The sequence below is a fragment of the Dromiciops gliroides genome, chromosome 3 (genome assembly GCF_019393635.1).
Source record: "Dromiciops gliroides isolate mDroGli1 chromosome 3, mDroGli1.pri, whole genome shotgun sequence".
NCBI classification, from domain to species: domain Eukaryota; kingdom Metazoa; phylum Chordata; class Mammalia; order Microbiotheria; family Microbiotheriidae; genus Dromiciops; species Dromiciops gliroides.
Window position 1 is genome coordinate 6272806 of NC_057863.1, and position 11607 is coordinate 6284412.

The following is an 11607-nucleotide window of genomic DNA, read 5'->3' on the forward strand; positions in this document are numbered from 1 at the left end:
AAGTTATTGTTCTAACATTTATAAAATGTGTGTACTATTTGAATATCTAGTACACTGACACTTATTTATACTGGTTTATTAATCAATATGTATTAAATTCTCCGGTCTCTGAAAATGGTATTCCAATTTATGAACCATAGCTTACAACACAGAAAGGAGAGGCTCTTACCTGGAAGGAGGCCATAGGAATATATTTGTTTGGCCCCTTTCAACTCTAATAAAAAGATCTTGAGGTTAACAAAAAGATGGGGTATTGTCTTCACATATCCACTCAGAATTTATGATAGAGATAAGCTTAATGTAAGAAGAAAAAAAGAGGCAAATATTCAAAAACTTGGTTGGGAAATTTCGAGAAATATCAGTGTTATAATATAATAGTTAGGAAGGACTTTAGTTATTCAGACATCTTCTGTACCCCCCCACCCCGACCTTTAAGCAACTGTTGCTACAGTGGATAGAAGGCTAGACCAGGAGTCAGGAAGACCTGAGTTTATACCTGGCCTGAGATATTTACTAGGTATAAGACCCTGGCCATGTTGCTTAACCTCTTTGTTTCAGTTTCTTCAATTGCAAAATGGGAAAAATAGCACATACTTTCCAGGCTAGCTCTTAGAATAAAATGATATAGTATTTGTGAAGCACTTAGCATATCTAGCTCATAGTAAGTGCTGTATAAATATTTATTCTCTCCTTTTCTTCAATAGGATAATGCCTAATAACTTATTGATTGATTACAGTATTTGGCAGAGGAACCAACAAAGGGGCAATCCTATGTTTCACCAAAAGGAACAATTAGTAGGGATGGGAATCTTAAGGAGATTGCCCGTCCCTTCCTATTAATGTTTGTGATGCAGAAGAAACACAAATACCATATGGACCATAATTTTACTGGAGCAAAGTAAGATCTGAATGATAAGAATTCCTTAGTAGAAGTGAGTCTAGGAAGGACAGGGAAACTTTCTGGAATGTAATTCTGAAGACCCAAAAGGAAACAGTTCTGATAAGGGCAAATGGGAGCTGTCTGGAAGGGATGAACATGGATGTACAGAAACCAGAGCAACCACATTTGAATTGTCAAGGGTATTAAAGATATTAAAATTCAGATGAGAGACAAAAAAGTAGCTAATAGAGGATTAATGTTAAAACATGAGATGGTACTTATCTTATTAATATCACTCCAAAGACAGAATTTTCACAGTGTTTTGAGGTCTGCAAAGCACTTCAAAAATATGATTTCACTTGATTCAATAGGAACACTGAAAGGTAGTTAATATCCTTATTCCTATTTTTACAATTGAAGTAATTGAAGTGTACAGAGGTTAAGTGAACTTTCCAAAGTCACAAAGCCAGCAAGTGTTTGAGGCAGAATTCCAACTCAGATCATCCTGACCAACTCCTATTCCAATATTCTACCCACTTTTCCAGCTAGTGGCCTTCTGAGGAAATAGTGATAAAACTTAGGGGTGACATTAGTGAGGAAAGCTGAGGAAAATACTGTGGGTATTTCTCTGTATTAGCTAGAAAAAGGATAATCAAATATGGGATAGGTCTTCTGTTCCAGGGCATGTAATAATGATTTCTAAGGCAATTATTCATTTTTTGCTTCTCTTCAAAGTAAAGTGATATTTTGATGGGAAAGGACCAAAAGTAAATGTATAATAGAAAGCTGATATGACATATATGCAAGGAGATAATAAAAGAACACTTACTCTTTTGTAGCCTTAATGAATTCAAGTCACTTAGGCCGAATAAACTGCATGCCTTGCTACTGAACAAGAATATCAATGTGCATCAAAAGTATATATTGTGATTGCTGGGATTATATTGGTGGTATTCAAAAGATTGTAGAAAAAAGAGAAACATCATAAGATAAATGTAGGATATTCTGAAAAGGGAAGCAAATATAAATTGCAAACCATAGGTCAGTGGGAATGACTTGGGCTCCTGAAGAAATTACAGAAGGCAGTATTAAAGAAATGGCTAGCAACTATCTAAGAAAAGAAGCAACCATCAATCAGAAAGGCCAAACAGTCCTTCAACAAGAACAGTTCATTCATCATATACCAAAATGAGATAAAAATGATTCTTGTTTTAGACATAAAAGGTGATATAAGCAAATTAGCATAACGTGGAAACATTGCCTTCCAGATCTATGGATAAGGGAAGAATGTATGACCAAAGAAGAGATATAAAGGAGCAAAAGCATTAAAATGGATACTTTCATTACAGGAATGTTGTTAAAAGCTTTTAGAAGGAATGCAAGAAACTGTGAAAACATTTATAGCAAGTTTCTCATTTATCAAATACATGAAGGACTGTGCCAAATTTATAAAAATAAGAGCCATTCCCTACTGATAAATGGTCAAAGGATATGAGGGACAGCTAGATGGCTCAGTAGATAGAGCTCTGGGCCTGGAGTCAGGAAGAGCTGAATTTATACCTGGCCCTAGAAACTAACTAGCTCTGTGACAATCGGCAAATCACTTAAGCTCTGTTTGCTTTAATCCACTGGAGAAGGGAATGGCCAACCACTCCAGTATCTTTGCCAATATATATATATATATATATATATATACACACACACACACATATATATACACATATATGTTTATAGGTCATAGTCAAACATGACTGAACAACAATAAAGGATATGAGCAGGAAGTTTTCAAAAGAAGAAATCAAAGCTACCGATAGTCACATAAACATTTTCCAAATCTCTAATCATTTGATAAATTAAAATTAAAAAGAATCTGAGATGCCATCTCATATCTATCTGTCTATCACTTATGTATGTATGTATGTATGCATGCATGCATATATGTAACTTTCTATCTATCTAATTGACTAACATGACATGAAAGGAAAATGAAAAATCCTTGAGGGGATATGGAATAATAAGAATACTAATACATTCTTGTTGGAGTTGTAAACAAGTTTAAACATTCTGGAGATAAGGCAGAGTGGATAAAGCACCAGCCCTGGATTCAGGAGGACCTGAGTTCAAATCCAGCATCAGACACTTGACACTTACTAGCTGTGTGACCCTGGGCAAGTCACTTAACCCTCATTGTCCTGCAAAAAAAAATACAAAAAAACAAATCTAAAACCAAAAATAATTGTAACAACTCTTTTTGTGGAGGCAACAAACTGGAAATTGAGGGGATGCCCATCAACTGGGACATGACTAAACAAATCATGGTACATGATTGTGGTGTTTCAATTATTTTTCTATGAAAAATGATGAGGGGTGTGCTTTTTGAAAAATATCATTGAAAAAGTGATATGAACTGATGCAAAGTTAAGTGACCTGATCCAGGAGAACATTGTACACAGTAATAGCAATACTGCAAGGATGATCAACTATGAAAGATATCTACTTTGATCAAGACAATGATCAATGATAATTCAAAAGGACTCATGAGAATAAATTCAATCCACCTCCAGAAATAGAACTGATGTAGTATGAATCATATTTTAAACTATATTTTTCTTGCTTTTTTATTTTTGCAACATGACTAATATAGAAAGATTATTTGCACATCTTCACATTATAGTGGGTATCATATTGCTATCCTTCTCAATGGGCAGGGCAGGTGCTGGAGGGTAGAAGAGAATTTTCAACTTGGAATATAAAGAAATGAATGTTAGATATAAAAATGAAATGACAAAATAAAAATATAATAAAAAGGTCATTCTAGGGAACTTTACATTTTGGTCAGGGCTTTTAACTTGATAGAAAAAGGGAATATTGTAGTCACATTGAATCTAGATTTTAGCAAAGCATTTGTTAAATAATCTTGTGCTATTCTTATGGAAGATGTGGGCTAGACAAAAATATGGTTAGATAAATTTAGACAGTTTAATGACCACACTAAAAGAAAGAATAGTCATTTTTGGCTTCATGCCAGTTTGAAGGAATCTCCAGTGAAATGCCTTAAGTACTTGTGCTTGGCACTGGACTGATAAATATCACTTTAAATGACTGGGATAAAATCATATATATTATCTTTGTTGAATTTGAAAGGGGCACAAACCTTCCAGTGATAATTTACATACTGGATGACAACTGGATCTAAAAAAAAGATCAAGTAAAGACTTGGGTGAACTCCAATATTTCATAGGGATGGATTCAAAATCTCATATGTTTGCTCAGGAAATTGAATCTAAAAAACAAGGGAGGAAAGTTAAGGATGCCTGTATATTTGGAAGAAGTGGGGGGATTTCTTGAAGTGTGAGTTCAAGTGAGGTCAATGGTGGGGTATGGTTGCCAAAAAGTGGGTGCAATCTTAGTCTTGATTCAGAAAAGGAAAGCTTCCAGGGAGAAGGATATCCCTCTCTGGGTAAGACCATATTTTGAGTATGGTATGCAGTTCTGGGTATTCCATTTTAGGAATCATATTAATAAACTGGATAAAATCAAAAAAACAATTGAAATGATGAAAAGACTAGATTACAGACTGGGTGTGCATTTGGTGAAGTGACTGGGGGTATTAAAAATGAAGAGAAGACTTACAGTGTGGAAAAGAGCTGATTTCAAGAACTCAAAAAGCTGTATCATGTAAGATAGATTGGACACTTTCTCCTTGATGCCAAAGGGCAGAACTCAGAACAATCAGTAGATCTTGTAAAGAGGAATATTTATACTTAATGGGAAAAATAAGTTCTTAACAATTTGGATAATAGAAAAGTGGAAATAATGATATTGTGAAATAGGAAGTCCTTCTTCCTTGGAGATCTTAGAATAAATACTCGAATACAATGTGGTTATGTTGTAGTAGGGATTCTTTTATTTATTTATTTATTTTTTGGGTGAGGCAATCGGGGTTAAGTGAGTTGCCCAGGGTCACACAGCTAGTAAGTGTTAAGTGTCTGAGGCTGGATTTGAACTCAGGTCCTCCTGACTCCAGGGCCAGTGCTCTATCCACTGTGCCACCTAGCTGCCCTATAGTAGCAATTTTTTTAATGATATGAAGTGGACTATAAGTCCACAAAGTTTGCTTCCGATTTGGAAATAGTTTGATTTTGTGATTCTTATAATTCATAGCATATAACAGCTGAAGAAATGAGCAAGGATCAAGTCTCATGTCTTCAAATGACTAAACATAACACTCATATTAGGGGTAAGAAACACGGTGAACAAGAAAACAATGTGAAGAGGTCAATTTTCGTGTCATAAGTATAGCAGGGACTTGCAACAAGTGATTAATCGACATGCATATTAAGAGAATCTGCTCACACGCAGAAATATATGAACTAGAGTGGGCTAGGATGAAAATGCTTGTGAGAAAATCAGTAGAAGGAGAAATGGAAGTGATGTTGCAGTATCACATTATAGAACAATTAGGCATAAGGAAGAGATTGATAAGCATTAGAATTTGTCCCCAGGCCATGGTGAATTGTTTGGGGAGACTTCCACTATGAAGAATTCTGTGAGAGTTCTCTCTCATCTGAAGTCAGAATATCTAATACATTCTAAACTTTTCTTAATAATAATCATTTCATTTATGAAATGATGAATGTAATTGATTTCTAAAACTGATTCAGAGTATGAATAATAAACTGATGTCTGACATAGAAACAATTTGAACATTAAGAGAAAGTGAATACTCTCATTTTCAATTTTATAACAATTAATCAATTATTGAACATTTATTAATCACCTACTAAATACCAGATGCTTGATAAGTTCAGGGTTTAAATTGGCTGTAGTCTGAGATTTTTTTTTTTTTTAGTGAGGCAATTGGGGTTAAGTGACTTGCCCAGGGTCACACAGCTAGTAAGTGTTAAGTGTCTGAGGCCGGATTTGAACCCAGGTACTCCTGACTCCAGGGCCGGTGCTCTATCCACTGTGCCACCTAGCTGCCTCTGTAGTCAGAGATTTATCATAGATTTTAAAATTTATTTTTTGGAGTTTAGGGAGAAAAAGTATAGATAGGACCTCTCAGGAGGCTCAGTGGATAAAGTGCTGGGCCTGGAGTCAGGAAGACATGAGTAAAAATCAGCCCTCAGACACTTATTGGCTGTGTGACCCTGGGCAAGTAACATAACTTCTGTTTGCCTTACTTCACTGGAGAAGAAAATGGCAAACCACTCCAATATCTTTCCCAAGAAAACTCCATGGACAGTGTTGATATGATATTGTCTATGTATTCACAGAGTTAAACAGGACTGAATGACTGAAGAGCAGCAACAGGGTACAATTGCCTAAAATTTTAGAAAGGAAGTTGTCCATTAGAGACTGGAAATTTTTAAAGGATTAATTCTAATTTGCAAACCTAAGTTATTCAAATGATGAAGAAATAAGGCAGCTAAACAAAGAGCCACAGAACCTTACAGGGATATAAACGGAACTACACTACCATTTTGTTTCTTAATTCATTTTGGTTTTTATCTATTTTTTTTTAAGCATTGAAGATGAACCTAAGTCATAGTAATTAAAAGTTAATGCATAGACTTCCAGGGTGGAGCCAAGATGGCAGAGGAAAGGTAGTGAGTGAGCTCTTAAACTCATGACATGATTGCTCCAAAAAACATCCAAATAATGCCATAGGACAATTCCTGGAGCAGCAAAATCCACAGAGTATTGTGTTTAAATCATCTTCCAACCAAGGATGGCTTGGAAAGCCAGAATAAGGGAGCTGCTGTGCTGAGACAGGAATGGAGTCCAACCCCACAGTCACCCTGACACAGATCCAGTCCCAGGAAGGCCTCACCAGAGAAAGAGACCCTTAGAATCTCTGAATCAGCTGCAGCACCAGTGTCATCTGGAACTAAGCTTATAGTCTGGTGAGAGTGCTGAGCCCATGGCAGGGGGGAGACTACAGGGGTCTATGCTAGTGCTGAGGCAGAACTTTTTCATCAGTGCTGGGAACCAGGAGTTAGGCTTGAGTAGCAGTGGCCTAATTGGGGGAGGGGCACAGGATCATCAGGGTTGACAACCACAACAAACAAAGCTGGTTGGTTAGCAAATTGGTCTGGGGTCATCTAAGGACCAGGGAACAGGACAGGTGAGTGGAGAACCTGCTCCTCCTTAAGTCATACCACCTGGGACCTTCTTAAGCTTGGGATACTGCAGCCTGGAAACAGTGTCCCACTTTAAGCTAAAAGTCAAGTAAAAGAAAGGCAAGATGAGCAGACAGAGAAAGGTGAGGAACAGAAAGTATTTTAGTGACAAGGAAGGTCAAGGTGCACCCTCAGAGGAAGATGCCAATGTCAAGGCCCCTATATCTAAAGCTTCCAAGAAAAATTTGAATTAGTCTCAGGCCATAGAGGCACTCAAAAAGGACTTTGAAGATAAAGTTAGAGAGGTAGAGGAAAAAAGGGAAAGAGAAATGAGGGTGATGCAGGAAAGACATGAGAAAAAAGTCAACAGCCTGAAAAGTCAAATTGGCCAAATGGAAAAGGAGATAAAAAAGCTTTCTGACAAACATAATTGCCTAAGAATTAGAATTGAACAAATGGAAGCTAGTGACTTTATGAGAAACAAAGACAAAATAAAGCAAATCCAAATGAATAAAAGAAAAATAGAGGACAATGTGAAATATCTTCTTGGAAAAACTGCTGAGCTGGAAAATAGGTTCAGGAGAGATAATTTGAAAATTATTGGACTACCTGAAACCATGTTCAAGGAAAGAGCTTAGACATCATCTTCCAAGAAATTGTCAAGAAAAATTGTATAAAGCACAAGCCCTGGATTCAGGAGGACCTGAGTTTAAATCTGGCCTCAGACACTTGACACTTACTAGCTATGTGACCGTGGGCAAGTCACTTAACAACAATTGCCTCAAAAAAAAGTCCATATGGCTGATAGGAGGTAGCCAGAGGACATCTCATGGCTCTGAAGCCATGAGAGGAAGGGTCCCTTGATTACCCTGATGTGGCATTACAAACTCTTTATTGGTCCCCCTGCTTCATGTTTTACTCACACACACACACACACACACACACACACACATACAAACTCACAGAGAGAAATATATTTGAAGAACAGGTCTAATCATGTCATTCTTCTATTCATCCAACTTTAGTGGCTCACTATTGCATTTACAATCAAATAGAATCTTTTTTTTTTGTTTGGCTTTTGAAGCCCTTTACTGATCGTGTTCTACATCACACATATTCCACTTCCTTTCTGTCATGCAGCCAATTGAACCTACTTATTATTCATCATACATAACACTAAATTTCTTCTCTCTAGGCTTTTGTGTAATTTCTTAACCATGCCTGGATTGCATTCCTTCTTTAGCTCTGCTCTTTTTAATCCCTTGTTTCCTTTCAAACTCAGCTCCATTGCAATATTCTATTTAAAGCTTCTCCTGCTGTCCCCAACTGTACATGCCAATTTGAGAGTTAAAACCAGAGAAGAACTAAGCTCCTGTGAGTGAATCAATTACAAATATTGAGAGATAGTAATACAATGTGGGGAAAAGCTTGTAGGGCTATATAACCACCCTCAAGGGGATCTGTGTAGTAACTACAAACAGAGGGTTATTTCCTTTATGAAGATTGGTGAGTTATCCTTTTGCACATGTGTATGCTACATATGTGTCTCACTGCCATGTTGTTCTAAGATTGAATCTACTCTTCCTATAAACTCTGCACATTTTTTGAAGGTGAATGTGCTTCAAGTTTGTGAGAATATTTGTAACGACTTTTTGTTTTTTAATTTAAGCATGGTAGTAAATGCCTTTGCTAAAAGCTCATTAAATTTATTGGCTGATCACTCATCAAAAGTGTGCTGAGAGGGGCATTTTAGGTACAGTAGTAGGAGTAGGCACCTCATGGTTACTTCCTTAAAATACAGGTAGCAATTAGCTTATAGAGTGGAGTCTGGTGGGGATGTTATGCCAAAAGAGTTCAACAAAACCAAGTGATCAAGCAATCAGGCCTCTACATAGTCACCTGCCTGTCTACTAACGGAAAAGATGTGCTTTATCCTGTCCCTTTTGGGGAGCAGAGTTTCTATAACAGCTATGTTTATCTACCTTTAAATATTACTTTCCATGGCATTATTTGAGTAATTGTTTATAATGCTATGCTAGCTCTTGTTGTTTGGTCAGTCTTTTTTTTTTTTTTCCAGCAACAAACATTTATTTTATTTTCCAGTTACATGTAAGAGTAGTTTTCAACATTCATTTTCATAAGATTTAGAGTTCCAAATTTTTCTCCCTCCCACCCTCCCTTTCCTCCCCCCTCCACAAGATCACAACCACATTATATGTGTACAATCCACAAGTGTTCTTTTTATCAGTTCTTTCTATAGGGGTGCATAGTAAGCTTCCTCATTAGTTCCTTGGGATTGTCTTGGATCATTGCATTGCTGAGAGTAGTTAAGTCATTCACAATTACTCACTGAATAATACTGCTGTCACTATGCACAATGTCCTCCCAGCTCTGCTCACTTCACGATACATTGATGTTCATTAGTCTTTCCAGGTTTTTCGGGGATCATCCTGTTTGTCATTTCCTGTAGCACAAGACCATTCCACTACAATCATATAGCACAGCTTTTTCCATCATTCCTCAATTGATGGACATTCCCTTGATTCTCCATTCGTAGCCTACACCAAGAGTTGCCATAGATATTTTTTGTACAATTTTTCCCCCTTTTCTCTTTTTCATGATTACTATTGTTAACTGTTTCCATTCCATCCTATTCCATTCACCATGATATTTATTCTATTATCCATCCTCTTTCATCCTATCACTCTTCAAAAGGGATTTGCTTCTGTCTGTCCCCTCCCCTATTCTGCCCTTCCTTCTTTAGCTCCTCTCTCTTTATGCCCTTCCCCTCCTATTTTCCTGCAGGGTTAGAGAGATTACTCCACCCGGTTGAGTGTGTACATTATTCCCTCCTTGAGCCAATTCTAATGAGATTGAAGTCTTTGAGCCAATTCTGATGAGTGTAAAATTCATTTACTGCCCTCCCATCTCTTCCCTCACTCCATAAGCCTTTTCCTGTTTCTTTCACGTAGGATTTCACCTCTGCACTTCCCCCTCCCCCAGTGAATTCCCTTCACCCCTCCATTTAACCCTGAAGATGTCATCACCTCGCTAAGTGACACAGTGGACAAAGCATCACCCCTGGACCCAGGGGAATCCCAGCCAAAACCCGGCCTCAGACACAAGACAGTTGCCCAGTGTATGACTCCAGATATGTTCCCCAGCTCCAATTTTTTTTTTTATGGTTCTCTAGGGTCTTGTATTTGAAAGTCAAATTTTCCATTCATTTCAGGTCTTTTCATCACAAATATCTGAAAGTCTTCTTTTTCATTAAAGTCCCATTTTTTCTGCTGAAAGATTATGCTGAGTTTTGCTGGGTAGATGATTCTTGGTTGTAATCCCATTTCCTTTGCCCTCTGGAATATCATATTCCATGCCCTCCAGTCTTTTAATGTAGAAGCTGCTACATCCTGTGCTATCCTGATTGGGGCTCCACAGTACTTGAATTCTTTCTTTTTGGCAGCTTGCAATATTTTCTCTTTGACCTGAGAGTTCTGGAATTTGGCTATAATATTTCTAGGAGTTTTCCTTTTGGGATCTCTTTCTGGAGGTCATCAGTGGATTCTTTCAATGTCTATTTTAACTTCTTCTTCTAGAATTTCAGGGCAATTTTGCCTGAGAATATCTTGGAAGATCGTGTCTAAGTTCTTTCCTTGATCATGGTTTTCAGGTAGACCAATAATTTTCAAATGATCTCTCCTGGACCTATTTTCCAGGTCAGCAGTTTTTTTCCAGAAGATATTTCACATTGCCCTCTACTTTTTTTTTTTATTCATTTGGATTTGCTTTATTGTGTCTTGGTTTCTCATAAAGTCATTGGCTGCCATTTGTTCAATCCTCATTCTTAGGCAATTATTTTCATCAGAGAGCTTTTGTACCTCCTTTTCCATTTGGCCAATTTTACTTTTCAAGTTGTTGACTTTTTTCTCATGTCTTTCCTGCATGTCTGTCATTTCTCTTTCCATTTTTTCCTCTACCTCTCTAACTTTATCTTTTTTTTTTTAATTGAGGCAATTGGGGTTAAGTGACTTGCCCAGGGTCACACAGCTAGTAAGTGTTAAGTGTCTGAGGCCGGATTTGAACTCAGGTACTCCTGAATCCAGGGCTGGTGCTCTATCCACTGCACCACCTAGCTGCCCCAGGGTCTTTTCTAATTATAGTGCTAGTTCTACTATAATCTTCATATTCTTACAAAACTCTTCTCATTTTACTGAATTTGTCTGAATTATCTATAACATTGAATAGACTATGCAATAAAATATCACTTTACTCTTGTTTATCTTTCTGATTGTATTTCCTCTCCAAAATAGAGCTAATGCAATAGTGGGAATAGGTACTGGTACTATTATTTCCACAGTATAGGAAACTCCATGGTAAAGACACAAGTTGTAGGAATGAAAATCAGCATTTTTGTGTAACTCTTAGTGATCTGCTTAGAGCACTTAAGGGTTAAGTGTCTTACATAAGATTTAACAGAAAATATTTTAGAAATGAAAGTTGAACCCAGTTCTTCCTGGCTCTGACCCCCTTTATTCAGTACTGATTATCAGTGAAAGAATAACAACTGATGAGAGTATTTACTAATCTGCAAAGATGAAATCATTC